Source organism: Macaca fascicularis, chromosome 5 (assembly GCF_037993035.2).
Source record: "Macaca fascicularis isolate 582-1 chromosome 5, T2T-MFA8v1.1".
NCBI lineage: Eukaryota > Metazoa > Chordata > Mammalia > Primates > Cercopithecidae > Macaca > Macaca fascicularis.
The window spans coordinates 108,577,255-108,590,850 of record NC_088379.1 but is presented as its reverse complement, the minus strand read 5'-3'; the positions used below and the strand labels follow the sequence as shown (position 1 = coordinate 108,590,850).

At 39.8% G+C, this 13,596-nt stretch overlaps 1 long non-coding RNA gene across 1 annotated transcript; it reads right to left on the bottom strand.

Annotated features, from left to right (window-relative positions):
• Positions 1 to 410: 410 nt before the first annotated feature.
• On the bottom strand, positions 411 to 5,678 carry LOC141410328 (uncharacterized). Its single transcript, XR_012434980.1, has 2 exons — positions 5,557 to 5,678; positions 411 to 2,190 (listed from the first exon to the last, which is right to left on the bottom strand). It is a non-coding gene; the product is annotated as an uncharacterized lncRNA (long non-coding RNA).
• Between the last annotated feature and the right edge of the window lie 7,918 nt (positions 5,679 to 13,596).

The window sequence follows — 13,596 nt, the reverse complement described above, 5'->3', positions numbered from 1 at the left end:
ACATGAACAGCAGGCTGCTGCATGGTACCTTGGGGCTGTACAAGAAAATGCCATTGAGGATTGTGAACTTCCATAGCATATTTATACTGTGAAATGGTGCAAACAGCAGGAGTATCTGTAGTAGCAGTAGCGGCAACTGCAGGATGTGCTCCTATTGTCTGTGTTGATGTGTTGTAACAGCTGTGTTGACATGATCATGGAAGCTGTGAAGAAGCTGGTCTCATACGACTAAATGCAGTGATCTAGGAGTGGCTGGGCATATTTGTCAATGGATGAGGTCTGGCACCCTGAACGATTTAGGGAGGATTTTATCTTAGTTGAGCAGTTTGGCTAGGAGAATACTTAGCAGCAGGAATCTCAGTCTGTGGGACAATTGCCATGAAGTAGATTGAAGAAAGTGCTGGCTGATAGGGGATGATTCCCAGGTTGAGCACAGTTTTTACACTTGCCACTCTTTGCACATACTGTACTGGTTAATCAGCTGAGCCTGGGGCTCTTCATTGCTCTTCTTCCCATTGAGTTAATACTACATACAATGGCTCAGTGCCCACAATTCTACCATTAATTTCTAAAAGTGCTTTAGTTGCTTCCTCTGGAGAGGAGAAACATAACACAAATCAAACCCTTTGTTGTGACTACCATCCTTCATAACCTTTGCATTAGTGATTGTACCAAGTGGAGAAAGTTCTTTCCAGAGACATTCATCAATACCATCAAGATTTTTTGCATAAATGTCAACACCTTGTTATCTGGTGATCCTACACTGTTTGAGCTTTTCAAATTTGCACACAAGTTCCATCTGCCATTCTACTTCTTTCTGAGCCTGACCAACATCAATTTGTTTTCCATTGAGCTTCTTTCTGTTCATCTCATCTGCGCATCTTTATGCCTCTCAAAGCTGACAAATCCAAAACCTTTGGGTTTTCCACTTTCATTAACCACTACTTTCACACTTAAGACAGATCCCAACTTGCCAAAGAGATCTTTAAGGCACTTACCATCCATATGTCTTCTCCAAAAATCTTCCTGTAAACATTGGTGAACTTTTTAACTCTGAGTTCTGTTTCTCATTGTTTACAAGACTTAATCCAACAAAGACTTTGCTATCATTTAGAAGCATCCATTTCATTTTGTAATAGACCTTTCAGCTGCTTCTGTGTCTCAAAATGTACAATGCCATCACCGTTGAAACCATTTTCACCACAAAGCACCTAATGTGAAAGTGATAGAGACAGGAGGCAGCCAAGGGTCCCCCGGTAAAACCCCACCTTCAAGACTAAAACAGCCTGAAGGCTGATAAACTGGACTGCAGGTCCTGGATGAAGCCGCCCTTGCCCCGCTGATTCTGAATGATGCCCACCTGCGCACTGGGATTACGGGGTGGAGCCTCGGGAAGTTTGTGCGGTGTGCTGTGGAGAGGAGTCTGGCCACTCCTGTACCTATGTAGTGACCTGGGATTTAATCTATGAGGGGAGGAACCCACTAGCAGGACTTTCTCTCTTTCCTGAGAGTTATTTTTCCTTTTTCCTTTCTACCCCATAAATTCCGTTCCCCCTCACCCTTCAAGTGTTTGCATGCCTTTTCCTGGTCGTATGACAAGAACCGGGTTTTTTCTACAACAACAAGATGTTACCAAAAGCAGTAGATACATCGTGCAATGCTTTATAATCAACAGATTTGTCCAATTTTTTTATGAATATGTTGCTCACTCCATTTTTGCGAAGTGATAGATCATGCTGAGACCATTTAGTGTGTATTGGCTAGTCTTTTATAACATCAAAATTCATTCCACATCCTGCGTTTCCCAAAGAGCGCCGGTAATCTGGTTCCTGTAGCCCGGGATGGAGAGGACCTGCCAGCAGGCTTGGTCACGTGCGGTGAGAGGACAAGGGATGGCGGGGGCGCTGGGCTCACCTCCACACCCGTCTGCCGGTAGGGCCACAGGCTGCGACCTTTCGGTGAAAGGAGAGTAAGGGCTAGGGCGGAAGCCAGAGCCAGCGCAGAGAGACAAAATCACCTAGAATCCAAAACTACTCCACGGCGGAGGAACTGCGGCCCGCAGCGGGCTGGGACGAGGGTGGCGGTGTAGGGTCCAGGGTCCAGGCCTCGGGATCCTGTTCCTTCTTGAAGCTGCTTCGGAGCTGCGAGGGGGCGGGTGGGTAGCTCTCGGCTGCCTCACCGGGTTATCTTCTACAAGAAGAAAAGGAAAATGTCTCTGGCAGTGAAGACAAGGATTTTTTTGTAAAGTGTTTTGCAGGGGTGGCGGGTGTTAAAACAGAAACCTTTTCTTTTTTTTTTTAAGTTTTTTTCACGGGATTTTTTCGGGAGAATGGATTTTTCAAGATAATGAATATGTGCTGATCCTGGAGAACACACTCCACATTCTCAGCACTAACCGCCTGGAAGAAGGGACCCGTTAATGTTGAATTGTACCTTCTTTCGTGGCCTCATTTTTTCCCTTTTAATTATGAAACATTGGAGCCTACAGAAAGGTAGAAAAAATGGGCACCCACATAACCACCACCTAAATCCAATTAATTGTTAATATTTTGTCAGGTTTTCTTTATGTAATTTTTCAATTTGAATTAAAAGTAAATTATAGGCATCATGCTAATTTGCCTCTGTATACTTAAGCCTGACTATTCAAAAACTAAAGCCATTTTCTTGCATAACCACAATTCCCTTACCCTTTCACACCAACTTATCAGTAATTCCTTAAAATTATTCAACTCCCAAATACTTTCAAATATAAACAGTCATGCCCCATGTAAAACATTTCGGTCAACTAGTCGACCATCTACACTGTGGTGGTCTCATAAGATTAAAATGGAGCATATATAGAAACTTGGTAAATGGGATATAGCCCTTGAAATTGGCATTGCAGATCAAGTAGAGGAAACGATTGATATTCAGTAGTGGTGCTGGAACATTTGATTTTCCTTATAAAAAATACATAAGTGAAAGTATACAGGGCCGGGTGTGGTGATTCATGCCTGTAATCCCAGCACTTTGGGAGGCCAAGGTGGGTGAATCATCTGAGATCAGGAGTTTGAGACCAGCCTGGTCAACACGGTGAAACCCCGTCTCTACTGAAAATATAAAAATTAGCCTGGTGCAGTGGCGGGTGCCTGTAATCCCAGCTACTTGGAGGCTGAGGCCAGGGAATCACTTGAACCTGAGAGGCAGAGGTTGCAGTGAGCCAAGACCGTGCCATTAATTCCAGTCTGGGTGACAAGAGTGAAACTCCATCTCAAAAAAAAAAAAAAAAATTAGCTGGGCCTGGTGGTGGGTGCCTGTAATCCCAGCTACTCAGGAGGCGGAGGCACGAGAATTGCTTGAACCTGGGAGGCTGAGGTTGCAGTGAGCTGAGATCTTACCCCATCCTGGGTGACACAGTGAGACTCTGTCTCAAAAATATACATATATATATACCATCTAGGTTTGCATAATTACACCCTATGATTCACATTTTCTTAATTGTTCCCCAATTATAGCAATTTGTAAAAGCCCGGATCCAGTCGAGAACTGGACACTACATTTTGTTTTTGTTTGTCTCTTATTTTGTAATCCAGTACAATTTCTCCATACTCAAGCCCTTGCTAAATGGCATTGACTTTTTTTTTTTTTTTTTTTTTTTGAGACAGAGTCTTACCCTGTCACGGGGCTGGAGTGCGGTGGTGCAATCTCGGCTCACTGCAACCTCCACCTCCTGGGTTCAAACGATTCTCTTGCCTTACCTCCCGAGTAGCTGGGATTACAGACATGTGCCACCATGCCCGGCTAATTTTTTGTATTTTTAGTAGAGATGAGGTTTCACTGTGTTAGCCAGAATGGTCTCGATCTCCTGACCTCATGATCCGCCCTTCTCAGCCTCCCAAAGTGCTGGGATTACAGGCGTGAGTCACCGCGCCCAGTCGGTATTGACATTTTAAAGGAACCATGCTAGTTGTCACGTAGAATATCTCACATTCTGAATTTGTGGGACTGTTCATGATTTCATTTAGTTTATCTATCCCCTCAATTTTCTGAAATTTGAAGTTAAATTTAAGGACTTGGTTACATTCAGGTTAAAGTTTTTTGGCCAAGAATCATTCGAAGGTGATGTTGTATACTTCCAATAGCAGCACATGGGAAGTTTATGTCTGGTGGTCCCACTGCCAGTGATGCTAATTTTCATTCCTAAATTAAGGTGGTGATTGCCAGATGTCTATATTGTAATGGTATATTTTCCTCTGTAATTAGCCAGTGATCTCTGAGGTTAAACCTTGGTACCACATGAATAATCATTCTTCATCAGGTTTCTCAAAATTAGTAGACTTTGTTTTTAGAGCAATTTTAGGTTTACAGAAACAAATGAGCAGAAAGTACACAGAGTTCCCATGTACCACTACCTTCCCATCCCGCTCCCCACTCAAACCCTACCTCTGCACGCAATTTCCCTTATTATTAACACCACGTATTAATGTGGTACATTGGTTCCAATTGATACGTATTGGTACATTATTATAACTGAGGTCCATAGTTTACATTAGCATTCACTCTTTGTGTTGTATAGTTCTGTGAATTTTGACAACTGTATAATGACATATATCCACCAGTATCATACAGAATAGTTTCATCACCATAAAAATCCCCTGTGTTCCACCTATGTATCCCTCTCTTACTCTCCTCAAATTGCTGAAAACCGCTGATGTTTCTACATTATAGTATTGCCTTTTCCAGACTGTCATACACTTAGAACCATACTATACATAGCCTTCTCATGCTGGCTTCTTTTACTTAGCAATATATATTTAAGTCTTCTCCATGTATTTTCTTACCTTAATACCGGATTTCTTAGTACTGTATAATATTCCCTTGTCTGGATATAGCACAGTTTGTGTAGCCATTAATCTACTGAAGGACATCTTGGTTGCTTCCAAGTTTTAGCAGTTGTGAATACAACTGTTATAAACATCCATGCTCAGGTTTTTAAGGTTTTAACAAACTGTCACTGGCAGTTTCTGTTTTTCCTGACTTTTCAAGCCCATGGGCTATCTCCCAGTGCTGTTTGTTTTAATGTTCTGCAGAGTACTTAAGCATTACAGAATATAGAAGCTGGAAGATACTTGGCAGTCATTTAGTCCCTCATGTTCTAGATGAGAAAACTGAAGCCCTGATACCTTGTTATTTGTGCAGTGCCCCAATATGAGTGTCAAATCCACCTCTCCCAGTTGTTTTCTGTTCAAATAACCCTGTGAACTTCAGTGACCCTCACTGACCACATCGTCATTATTCACCAATAGTTCCCCAATAGATCCACTCTACATCAGCTCATTTCAAATGTTCTTTTCCTTTCATGCACATACAATATAGTACTTAAAATTCTGTTGACAACAATCAATATGAATTCAAATTAAGTTCTTGCCCCAGGGATGTGACTTCTACTACACAGTTCCTTTTGGCCTGAGGGCAATTCCTAGGGAGTGAACTTAGTCATGTGCCCTCAACAGACAGCACTCTAAGGAAGCTGGGGAATGAGTGTCTCCATTCTGAAGGGAGTCCTGGACTACATACCACAGAACACACTACTCTGTCCATCCCTCGTGTCATTTGGATCCATGACTTCATATAACTTCTCTCCATCTAGGAACAGCTCCTCCAGGATTTTGCTTGGTTTCTTTTGCTGAGGAAACCTGAAAGTAACATTCACGGAGTGAACAATAGCTCCTTGGCTCTTCAACTGGTCTTTCACCCTAAACTGATCATCTCCCTTTCCTACTATACAGGTACTATCGGGTTTACATTCTTACACTCAGCTAGCACCTCCACTGGTCTAGGTCATTTACCTGGTAATAGGAGAGGGGGGTCTAGTAGCCATGGCTACTAGACTTTTCCATTTAAATTGAGCAATCAAAATTTAGTAAGAGACTACTTAAACATCACTTGGCTGCCAAACACATTCCTGTCTCCTTCTGTTGTGTAACAGCATTGAATTGCAGAGATAAGAAGCAAAAATTTCCCAAGTGAATCCCTGGGGGTGACGGTAAATAGTGCTACTCTTTCTTCAATCCATGGTCCTCTTTCTATTAGCGACATGGGACCATATAATGATTATTGATCTAGGATATATGCTTGTATCGCATCCCTGCAGCTTCAAAGGGCTACTGGAGGCTGTTACATCACTGCATCAGTTTGACAGCTTCTAGTTTTTGTGATTTCATGATTTGTAATAGGATCACTAAATTGCATTTTCCTGTGTCCACCACTGCAACTACAGTGCTATAAAGTACATTCCCTTTATACAGTGCTATAAAATACAATGCAAGGATGTGCAGGATTCCATATTAGAGGATTAAACATTCTGTCAGCCATTGGATAATGGTGCTGGTTGAGGCCGTGTAAGTAGGAAAGATAAATCCATACTCAGAATAAGTGTCGGTTCCAGCCAAGATGAATCACTACCCTTCCTGTGATGGAAAGAATTCAATGTATTCAGCTTGCCACCTTGTGGCTACTTGGTGTCCTTAAGGAATGATGCTATTTTGAGGCCTCAGTGTTGCTCTGTCTTGATGACAAGCTTGACATTCAGAACAACAGTAGCTAGATAAGACTTAGTCAGTGGAGACTCTGCTGTTTGGGCCTCTGCATAGCCTCCATCCTTGTCACTACATTTATTCACCAATTGTGCCAGTACTGAGCTGGCCAATGGAAGAGGTTGGCTAACATCATCCAGCTGAGTCGCTTTTCTCCTTGGTTGTTGATAGATACCTCCTGTAGGTGTTAACATGGGAAACAAAGATCTTCATACTTTTTGTACATTCCCATAAGTCCATCCATATGCCCTTTTCTCAGATATCTTTTTCTCCAGTCTTCCAAATTTTCTCCTTCCATCCCCCTGACCTGTAGCCAAGCCATTTGACCATGAGTCAGTACATTCTTACTTTGAGTCTCTTCTGTTTCCATGCAAAGTGAATGACAAGGTGCATAGTGCAAAGTTCTGCCAACTGAAATAATTTTTATTTTTTTATTTTTTTTTATTTTTTGAGACAGAGTCTCACTCTGTCACCAGGCTGGAGTACAGTGGCACGATCTCGGCTCACTGCAAGCTCTGCCTCCTGGATTCACACCATTCTCCTGCCTAAGCCTCCCGAGTAGCTGGAACTACAGGCACCCGCCACCACACCCGGCTAATTTTTTTTGTATTTTTTAGTAGAGACGGGGTTTCACCGTGTTAGCCAGAATGCTGTTAATCTCCTGACCTTGTGATCCGCCCACCTCGGCCTCCCAAAGTGCTGGGAGTACAGGTGTGAGCCACTGTGCCCAGCCAAGAATTTATTTTTGAGTTGAATTTTTAAATATTAAAACTTTTTAAATATGCAAACAAAAATCGTATATATTTGTAGTGTACAACCTGATGTTTTGAAATATGGATACGTTGTGAAATGGCTAAATCAAGCTAATTAATACATGTATTACCTCACATACTTATCATTTCTTTTATGGTGAGAACACTAAAAATCTACTGTCCTAGCAATTTTCAAGTATGCAATACATTGTTATTAACTGTAGTCACCATGTTGTACAATAGGTCTCTTGAACTTGTTCTTCCTGCTTATCTTAATTTTTGTATCCTTTGACCAACATCTCCCCAGTTCTACCCTCCTCCCCTAGCCCCTAATAACCATTATTTTGTTTTCTGCTACTATGTGTTTGACTTTTTTAGATTCCACATATAAGTGAGATCACATGGCATTTGTTTCTCTGTGCCTGGCTTATTTCACTTAATATAATGTCCTCCAGTTTCATCCACGTTATTACAAAGGACAGGATTTCCTTCTTTAAGGTTGAACAGTATTTCATTGTGTATCTATACACCACATTTTCTTAAACTATTCATCTGTTAAAGGATACTTAGGTTGATTCCATATCTTGTCTATTATGAATAATGTTGCAATGAACATGAGGTACAGATTTTTCTTTGACATATTCAATCATTTTCTTTGGGTACTAGGATTGCTGGATCATATGGTAGTTTTATTTTTAATTTTCTGAGAAACCTCCATATTATTTTTCATAATGGCTGTACTAATTAACATTCCCGCCAACAGTATACAAAGGCTCCCTTTTCTCCACATCCTCGCCAACACATGTTATCTTTTGTCTTTTTCATAGTAGCCATTCTAAAAGGGATGACTCATTGTGGTTTTGATTTGCCTTTCCCTGATGACTGGTGATGTTGGTTATTTTTTCATATTCCTGTTGGCCATTTGTATGTCTTCTTTGGAAAAATGTTTATTCGGGTACTTTGCCCTTTTGTTAATCAGGTTATATGTTTTCGTGCTATTGAATTGTATGAATTCTTTATATATTCTGGATATTAATCCTTTATCAGATGTATGGTTTGCAAATATTTTCTCCCTTTTTGTAGGCTATCTCTTTACTCTGTTGATTGTTCCCTTTGCTCACCACAGCTCTTTAGTTTGATATAATCCCATTTGTCTAGTTTTGCTTTTGTTGCCTGTGCTTTTGGGGTCATATCCAGAAAATCATTGCCCAGACCAGTCTCATGGAGCTTTTCCTGTATGTTTTCTTCTAGTAGTTTTATGGTTTCAGGTTTTATATTTAAGTCTTTAGTCCATTTGCATTATTTTGTTGTATATGGTGTGAGATAAGGGTCTAATTTCATTTCTCTGCATGTGGAATTCTCCCAACACCATTTATTGAAAAGATTGTCCTTTCCCCATTGTGTGTTCTTGGCGTATTTACTGAAAATCAATTGGCCATAAATGTGGATGTATTTTGAGGCTCTCTATTCTGTTCCATTGGTCTATTAGTCTGTTTGTATGCCAATATCATGTTATATTTTTGATTACTATAGCATCATAGTATATTTTGAAACTGGATAATGTGATGCCTCCTACTTTGTTCTTTTTTCTCAAGATTTGCTATTTGGTTTTTTTTGTGTGTGTGTGGTTTCACATGAATTTGGAGACTTTTTTCTGTTTATGAAAAAAAATCATCAGAATTTTGATAGAGATTACACTGAGTCTGTAGATCATTTTGGGTACTAAGAACATTTTAACAATATGAATTCTTCAAATCCATGAACATGGGACATATTTCCATTTATTTGTGTCTTCTTCAATTTCTTTCACCAATGGTTTATAGTTTTGAGTGTACAGGTCTTTCACCTCCTTGGTTAAATTAATTCCTAATTATTTTTGTAGCTATTATAAATGAAATTGTTTTCTTGATTTCTTTTTCAGATAGTTCATTGTTAGTATATACAGACACTACTGGTTTTTTTATGTTGATTTTGCATCCTGCAACTTTACTGAATTAATTTATTAGTTCCAACAGTTTTTTTTGGTGGACTCTTTAGGGTTTTCTACATTTAAGATCATGTTGTCTGCAGAGACAATTTCACTTCTTCCTTTCTGACTTTAATGCCTTTTATTTTTTCTTCTTGCCTAATTGCTCTGGCTAGAACTTGAACAGAAGTGGTGAAAATGGGCATCCATCTTGTTTCTGATCTTAGAGAAAAAGCTTTCAACTTTTTATCATTCAGTATGATGTTAGCTGTGGGCCTGTCATATATGCCTTTATTGTGTTATGTGGACATTGATACCTAATTTGTTGAAAGTTTTTATCACAGAAAGATGTTGAATTTTGTCAATTGCTTTCTCTGCATCCATGGAGATATTCATATGGTTTTTGTCCTTCATTCTGTTCATGTGTAATATCACATTTATTGATTTGTATATGTTGAACCGTCCTTGGGAGGATTTAATCTACTGCTATCTTTCCATAGCTGAAGTAGGCTGCTATCATTTTTTACTTACATCCACATCCTGAGTTGATCTTCCAATGAACAAGCTCAGCTTTTTTCCTCCTTTAGCAATATTGGAACTCCCACATAGCCAGAGTTGCCAGCTGAGGGAGGGAATCTAGTGTCACCATTTTTGATAATGTGGGGACCTGGATCACTTGATCATACTGCTTACTTGTGTCTTCTAGTCCTTCTCACGCCCAATCCTTGATGTGATATGGTTTGGCTCTGTGTCCCCACAAAATCTCATCTCAAATGATAATCCCCACATGTAGAGAGAGGGACCTGGTGGGAGGTGACTGGATCATGGGGGCAGTTTCCCTCATGCTGTTCTCATTATAGTGAGTGCGTTCTCATGAGAGCTAATGGTTTAAAGTGTTTGGCACATCCCCCCTTGCTCTCTGTCTCTCCTGCTGCCTTGCGAAGAAGGTGACTGCTTCACCTTTGCCTTTAGCCATAATTGTAAGTTTCCTGAGGCCTCTCCAGCCATATGGAACTGTGAGTCAATTAAACCTCTTTTGTTTATTAATTACCCAGTCTCAGGTAGTTCTTTATAGCAATGTGAAAATGGACTAATTCAATGTGCTACTTCTATTTTATTATGATTTGTTGCTGGGCCAGCCTGTCTTTATGATCTGGTAGATCTAACAAAGCCAAACTCATGGTGGGAACTTCTAGCCACATGGTCACTTAATATCTGTTGTCAGGTAGTCCATCTCTACCTAGGTGCAGTAGCATGCCAGGAGCTATTAAAGTATATAATTATGCTATATATTTATATAATATACAATTACTTGCAGATAGCATGACCGTGATAGTGAACCCCACAAGACTGTGTGTGAATCTTCTATTAGAGTTTGCTATAAACTCCACATGGTGTTTTTTCCAACTGCATATGCTCCCAATACCATAGGGCCTACTAGATTGTATGGCTTAAACAGTAGGGCTGCTTGCACTGGAGCCTGGACCTGCTGCAGAGCCTTTTCTGCCCTAAGCTTTTGTCAAAGGTGGCAGCCTTCTGTGTCACTCAGCAAATGTGTCAGAACAGTATTCCTTAGTGTAGGGGGACCACTGGGCCCCCTAAAATCTTCTGCTGCTGATGTCGCAGGTCCTTAAATCTTCAGACGATTTTCTCTCTCAGGGATGCATGTGTCTCACCAGGCCATCCAACATGCTATTTCTTACCCAGTCTATTTTAACTGGTAAATATAATGGACAAATGTAACATTCTACAGAATGTCCAGACAGCTCAGGTCTCTGGACTATATTAGGACAGAGAGTCAAAGAACTAATATACATCTTGGACAAGTCTCTAAATGTATGCTGTTGTCCTTCCCATGAATGTGAATTGCTTCTGGTAAATTCACTCTAAGTACTGCTTCAGTTATTTTACATATATATTGATCTGTAATCTTTTCATTTTCATATAATTTTAAGCATGTTCTAATTTTTATTACAGTTTCTTCTTGCTTCCATGAATCATTTGGAAGCTGTTTTTAGTGTCTAAAATTCACAGATTACTTTTGGATAAGTTTTTGTTATTGATTTCTAATAGTGCTATTACACATTTGTTATACCAATGTAAACATTTAATACTACCTTTAGGCCTAATATCTGGTCAATTTTTGTAAATACTCCAAGTGTGCTTGAAAAGAATAGAAATTCTTTAACTGTTGATTAGCCTTACTAATTTTATGTTTATTTATTCAATTACTAAAAATGAATTGTTAAAATCTCTCACTGTGTTTGTGGATTTTTTGTTGCTCTTTCCAGTTCTAATTTTGGCTTTATGTATTTTGAGGCTACATTATTAGGTGTTCACAACTTCATAAAAATTAAGAAAAAATTAGAAAAGGTTAGAAAAACATTAGGAAAATATAGAAAAAGATGTGACAGAAAGCACACATGGGCTTATCTGGACAATCTCTCGTCAGGTTTGTATCCTGGGGAAGGTCTTCACAGCAAGAGATGGACCAGAGGATTGAGGCAAGGGGGCCACCACTCAGAAGGAGAGGAGGACAAAGGAACTCCTGAGGGAGGAAAGTATCAGAGAGGAGGCTTTCATGTCTCAGTGATATCACTCAGCAGCATGGCATGGAGTCTACAGTTCAGAGTTCCAAAGAGCAGAAGCAGCCTGGGGTCTTCACAGTCTAGAGTTTATCTGTGGCAAGCAGATTTTGGACATAGTTTCCCAGGGGATGTAAATCAGGCAGGCTCTAAATGCCTACAAATCTGCATGTCTGGACTTTGTTTAACACAATTGGATATTTAAAAATTTGAGTTTGGTGCCAGTTGACTTTTGAGCTAATGGGTCTCAGCCTGCTGTGAAGAAATAACCTAGGCGTCAATACACAGAGGCCATCCTTGTCTCATTTACGTAACATGTAGTGACTCTATCCTTTTTTGCTCACAATTGTTTTACTCCTTTCTTTTAGATTTGTTTACTGAGATTATTTGGTAGATAAGATTTCAGTTTATTGTAGTTTGCTAATTCATTATTCAAAGTGCTCTAATAAAAATTTTGCTCCATCCTTAGTCCCCATTTAAACAAAACTGCTGTGGGTAAAGTCATCAATGGCCTTCGTGTTATCAAATCTGTTTTGTTAGCAAAATTTTTATGTTTAAAATTTTCTTATGTGTACACATGTTTAATTTCTGTAATTTCAAAACGGGATATCATACATGGAATTTGGTAGTCTTCTTTCCTTTTTTGTTCACTTACTCTGTTTCTTTTTTTTTTTTTTTTTTTTTTTTTTTGAGACGGAGTCTGGCTCTGTCGCCCAGGCTGGAGTGCAGTGGCGCGATCTCGGCTCACTGCAAGCTCCGCCTCCCGGGTTCACGCCATTCTCCTGCCTCAGCCTCCCGAGTAGCTGGGACTACAGGCGCCCACAACCGCGCCCGGCTAATTTTTTGTATTTTTAGTAGAGACGGGGTTTCACCGTGGTCTCGATCTCCTGACCTTGTGATCCGCCCGCCTCGGCCTCCCAAAGTGCGGGGATTACAGGCGTGAGCCACCGCGCCCGGCCCACTTACTCTGTTTCTTAATGCTTTATTGTAACCCACATGGCAATGTCCCCAATATTTATTATGTATAACTGATATTCACGTAAAACATATTTTGTCACTAAGTGTTATCTTTTGCCACATAGGTGTTCCTGTCGTCTTCTATTTTCTCTCTCTCCTGCTTCTCTCCCACCCTTCCTCTCTCCATTTATGTACATATTTAAATCATTTAAAAAATCATTTTATGTGTCACTTCAAAGCCTTCAGTGTAAATTGAGGGTCCAATTTTGTTTTCTTTGAATTGTTTATTTTCATATATTATTTTTTCATCTACATGTAGATTCTCGAGTTTTTACCACTCTTGCTTATTCTTAATTAATACAATTGTTTTTCTTAATTGATCACTTCCAGTAGTTCTATAGTAGGTGCTGATATCTGGTGACAAAATTTCCTCTCAATAGTCTTTTTTTTGGTACAATTTTCTGACTATTCTTCTACATGAACTTTAAGATAATTTAATCCAATTTTAAAATGCTTTTGTTATTCTAATGTGAATTTCATTGAATTTATATATAATTTTAGGAGATTTATGTTTTTACAAGAGTTTTGTTTGTTTTTTGAGACAGGGTCTCACTTTGTCACCCAGGCTGGGGTGCAGTGGTGGGATCTCAGCTCACTGAAGTCCCAGCCTCCCACCTCAGCCTCCCAAGTACCTGACTCTATAAGCATGCAACAAGCCCAACTAGTTTTTTGTTTTATTTTGTTTTGTTTAGAGATAGAGT